Source organism: Glycine soja, chromosome 4 (assembly GCF_004193775.1).
Source record: "Glycine soja cultivar W05 chromosome 4, ASM419377v2, whole genome shotgun sequence".
Taxonomy (NCBI): Eukaryota; Viridiplantae; Streptophyta; class Magnoliopsida; order Fabales; family Fabaceae; genus Glycine; species Glycine soja.
The window spans coordinates 13,471,632-13,477,185 of NC_041005.1; the positions used below are offsets into that span (position 1 = coordinate 13,471,632).

The 5,554-nt window shown below is 33.6% G+C and overlaps 1 pseudogene; it reads left to right on the forward strand.

The window, feature by feature from the left end:
• Positions 1-500: 500 nt before the first annotated feature.
• LOC114410581 lies at positions 501-5,211 on the forward strand (annotated as a pseudogene).
• Positions 5,212-5,554: the final 343 nt, after the last annotated feature.

Here is a 5,554-nt window from a genome sequence, read left to right on the forward strand (position 1 = left end):
TCACCTTTGATCAAGGCTACATCCACGGGAGGGAAAACAGAGAGCCTTTATTATTACTGATGCAATACACAAGTGGAAGCTTATTCTAAATACAGGACATCCTTGCCTTATATAAGCAGAGGACAAAACAAAAAAATTAACAGAATAAACTTACATATGGATTTTAGTCACAACTCAACAATAACCAATTCTGTTATGTTGTGTCTGCAATTCAGTTATAGCCAATTCCACTATCACAATTAGTTATTATATCTATATATATATGAATACTTGGAATAAGATGTACACAGTGAATTTTCATCCAATTTAGCGTATTTTTATTTCTTGCTTAGTGTAGTAAAATCAATATTCCATTACGCCATTGCCAACAACTTACCGGCTTTAATCATCGTGTTGCTTTTAAATTTGAAATCTCTTTTAACCTGTTTATTAAGAATGCTAACTGCGTCATAACTATTAATTTTACGGTTATTCACCTAGCTCAGGGAAAGCTCACCAAAATGGCCGAAACTCTTGGCCTCATCATTGTCTTCATATTCTTGCTTTCTGTCTTCCCCAACCCTTTCAACCATTTTTTTCGATACCATTGATTTTTGGTGCAATAAAACTCCACATCCTCAAACATGCGAGCATTTTGCATGCCACAATAAATAATCATCACCTTCAAGATGGTATCCCAAAAAGTGCATTTCAATTCAAGAACCTCATCCTTCAAATTGCAATGGAGCAATCAGTGAATGCCCAAATTCACATCACGTGGTTGGGCTCAAAATGTAGAAGCAAGCAAGAAAAAGCAGCATGGTCAGATTGCGTAACCCTCTACCAAGACACCATCAACATTCTCAACCAAGCACTTAACCCTACCAAACAAAGCACTAGCTATGATCTCCAAACATGGCTTACCACATCCTTAACCAACACTAACACGTGCCAAACCGGATTCCACAAGGTTGGTGTTGGCAACAATGTTCTACCTCTCATTCCCAACAAGAATATCTCGAAGATCATAAGCGACTTTTTGACTCTTAACAATGCTTCCTCATTTATTCCTCCAAAGACTAACAAAAATGGCTTCCCCAGATGGTTATCACCAAATGATAGGAAGCTTCTAGAGTCATAACCATTGTTATCACTAGATGTTGTGGTCGCTAAAGATGGCTCGAGGGATTTTAAGACAATCAAAGAAGCTTTGAAAGCAGTCCCCAAGTTGAGTCCAAAGAGGTTTGTGATATATGTTAAACATAGTGTTTACAATGAAAACATTGAATATTATGTTGTATGGTGATGGTACAAGGCTCACTGTCATTTCTGGTAGCCGAAGTGTTGGAGGAGGTTCTACCACTTTTAATTCAACGAACGTTGGTAAGAGTTTTATTAAGAACAATGATATACATATACATTGGCACAATTTATATACCTTAGAGACTCTCTTCACTAGAACCCCACTAAAGGAGACTAATCATCAGGTGATGAAAATTAGTTATCGAGAAAACTAATAAATATTTGATATTAATAGTATAGTGAAAAAAAAGTAACTCTCTTCACTTCTCTCTATTTCTCTATTTGTTACACCGTATATCTATTACATCAACATTTTTTCTTTCTTCAATATCATTGTCTCACAATGTAAATTAGATTTAGGTCTGTGAATCATTTGTGATTTATTAATTTCATCTCTTTAATTTGACTTTTGAAATTTCATCAAGAAAAGAGTTATTTTCAATTCTGTAATTTTGATGCTTAAAAATAATAAAATGATAATTCAATTTTTAAATTAGAGTGAAAACACATAACTCGTTTAAATCTTTGAATTAATGTAATCTTAGTTAATATGAGTAAAGAGACACCACCACGGTGGGAAGCTTTTTCTAGCCTTTTTCCGATAATGCTAATAATGTTGGGCAAAGAAAAATCGTATTATAATAGTGTGATTTCTTTCTTTTCTTGTTTTTTTATATAAAAAGTATGGAAAATAAAGTTTATTTATTTATCAATATAGGGTTTATCCACGAAATGAATTATCATAAAATTTTAACTTTTTATTTTCTTCTTATAGGAAATAGTTTGAGAGATTTTTCAAAACAAAACCCACGTCATATTAATGTCCAAAAGATATACCAGTTTTCAACACAAGTTATAACTTTTTTTGGGCAGGAATAAGTTTGTACTCTCTACAATGATTATCTCATCTTTTTAACTAGATTATATTTCTTTTATGTTTTAAGACTTTCTACATATACAACTTAGATTCTAAGTAATTCAAGTTAAGTTAAATGGACTCATTAAAAAGATGAAATTCTTTTAATATATTTATATATTTTCTATTTATACTCCAACTAATTAAGACATTAAACAAAACCAAACTTTTTGTTAAAGGCATTAGCTATTAAAAAAAACTATTTTTTCTTGGTTTGATTGCTTTACTCACACAAAAGCCAATGTATATTCATAGACTTTTAATCCATTGCTTCAAACAGTTATGTACATGGAATAATGTTACTATGCATATAAATTCTATTTTGGTTGTGAAAAAAAAATCATAGACTTTTGTTAATCAAATTCAAATAATGCATTTTAAATAATCATAAGGTCTAAATATTGTTTACAGCTGTGACAAAGATGGGTTCATTGCACGTGGCATCACATTCCGCAACACAGAAGGCCCAGAAAACCACCAAGCAGGAGGACTGCGTTGTGGTGCTGACCTCTCTGTCTTCCATCGCTGTGCATTTGAAGGCTACCAAGACACTCTCTATGTCCACTCCCAAAGACAGTTCTACAAGGAATGCCACATTTTTGGCACAGTGGATTTCATCTTTGGCAATGCCGCTGTCGTCTTCCAATCCTGCAATATATACGCAACAAGGTCAATGCAGAAACAGAAAAATGCCATAGCAGCAGAAGGTAGTGTTGGAGGAAGAAAACAATATAAGAGAAATATGATGAATCTATTTATACCAAAGAGCTTATTTGATGTTCAGTTAGTACTTTTAACCAATTGAAATCACTTAATAAGTGACTTTTGTTAGAAATCTCACATTAAACGGGCAAAACTTAGTGGTTGCTAATGATTGTTGGTTAAACCAATTAATTCACTCATTATCAATTTGTTATCATACCATCTTAGTGGTTGCTAAGGTTGAATTAATTCTAAACCTACATTATAATATGGGATCAAAACTTATCCTAATGATTATTATTATCTATTAGACATAAAATTAATTTAGTTAGTTACTAGAAGTTATTTGAGTAAGTTAGTGTTGATTACTCAAGTTAGTTATTTTCTATCTTTGTATAAATACATCAACTTTGTAATACTTTGATCAATGAATGAATTGGATGAATTCGAAAACTATCGTTAATTTCTTTCATTCTTAATATGGTATCAGAAGTTTTTGCTTTCGTGTCTCTTGCTTCCTATTGAAGCTATTTATGGTTCTACCTGGTGGTGTGGATAGTGCTGCTAGCCCTCGCTTTGTGGCGCCGAGCCCTGACTCAAGGGGGCGTATTGCGATTCCCACATCGGGTGGTTCACGAGGATGATTAAGTTCTTATATAATTGGGTAGGCCACCCCCTTATGCATCATTTTTTAAGGGGACCTTTCGGATGCCTAGTTGGTTTTTTTTTTCTCTCATGGTCATGGATGTCATTAATGATTAACTTCTTGTATAACAGAGTAGGCCACCCCCATATGAATCATTTTTTAAGGGGACCTTTCGGATGTCTGGTTGGTTCTTTTTTTTTTTCTCTCATAGCCATGACTGCCATTGATGATTCTAACCCTTTCATTCTTCATTCTTCTGACAATCTTGGCATTGCCTTAATTTCTCATCCTTTCATCGTGTTCTCAGCAAAGGCTTAATTGCTGATGTGGTGTTGTGGATGAATTGGCGTGGAGCAGTTGCGGTGCTCGTTTATGCCACCGCATTGTGGTACCTCTTCGAGCGTGTCGGTTACAATTTCTTGTCCTTCGTCACCAAAGTTTTTGCCAACAAGCTTTGATGCTTGCTTTGAACTCTTGGAAGCCGTCGAAGTTGGTCGAAGATTTCTTGAAGTTTTTATTTTGACCAATGTATTTCCTACATGTTTCACTATATTTCATGTTTTCAGATTTTTTCTTTTCTTTTCTTTTCTCTTTCTTCTTTAATGTTGATGTATTGTATTCTCCAAGTTTGAAGTGTTTTTAACACATTCCAGCTTGTGGGGGGGGGGGGGTATTAGACAAAATTAATTTAGTTAGTTATTAGAAATTATTTGAGTAAGTTAGTGTTGATTACTCAAGTTAGTTATTTTCTATCTTTGTATAAATACATCAACTTTGTAATACTTTGATCAATGAATGAATTGAATGAATTTGAAAACTATCGTTAATTTCTTTCATTCCTAATATTATCGGACCATTAATTAGTTATCGAGTCATTATTAGACTTCTTAAAAATGTTTCGTCCTAAAGGTTTCATGCTTGAGATGTTAAATTTATTGCTCACTATTTTAGCCATATGACTAACTAAATAACGTAGGTTAAAACAATTTAAAATAATTATCAAGTCAATAATCATATTAAACATGACAATTCATCTATAAATAGGATGGAAGCGTAAAAGAATTTATTTTTTCCTAATTATGAGTTAAGGATAACGTTTTAGTCTCTGAAAACTAATTGTTCCACTGCATAGCTTTTAATTGCTAAGTGTCTTATTTTAAGCAAATAAAAGCTAAATGAACATATTGTTACGTTAGTAATTAGTAAATACACAACATTTTAATTTAGTAACATACAAAACTTCATTTTTCTAATTATTTCTAACGGGTAGAAAAGATCCTAATCAAAACACTGGGATTTGCATTCAAAACTCGCGTGTTATGGCTGTTGAAGACCTAGTCCCTGTGCTGAGTTCCTTCAAAACCTTCTTGGGTAGGCCATGGAGGGAGTATTCAAGGACCGTGTTCTTGCAAACTTACCTTGATGCGTTGGTAGACCTTGCAGGGTGATTGGACTGGAAAGGCGATTTTGCCCTCAATACTTTGTATTATGGAGAGTACAAGAACGTTCGTCCTGGGGTTCCACGAGAGATAGAGTGAAATGGGGTGGTTACCATGCCATAACAAGTGCAACCGAAGCATCCAAATTCACAGTTGAGAATTTTATTGCTGGGAAATCATGGTTACCAGCCACAGGGATTCCATTCTTATTGGGACTCGATGATTAAGGTTGTGGTTAATTTGAAGAGCTTGCACGATTTATTTTTATTTCTTTTTAACTTATTATAATTCAAAGTTGTTATGTAAGCGTATAATCAAATTGATTACTCAAAGACAACCAAAAGTCTTTGGGAATTATTGATAACGAGCTGTTTGATATGTTATCTTCGTGTACGTTCTATGTACTTCTTAATTGCATTAAAATGATAACATCTATTATATATGGTTAATATTATGTCTCTTTATGGATTGTTCTTTCTCATTTCAGGTGTGGAATAGTGTATTTAGATGGCTGGGTGTTTCTTTGGTTCAGCAGCATTATTCTCAGTTTGGTCTAGTTTTTCGAGAGAA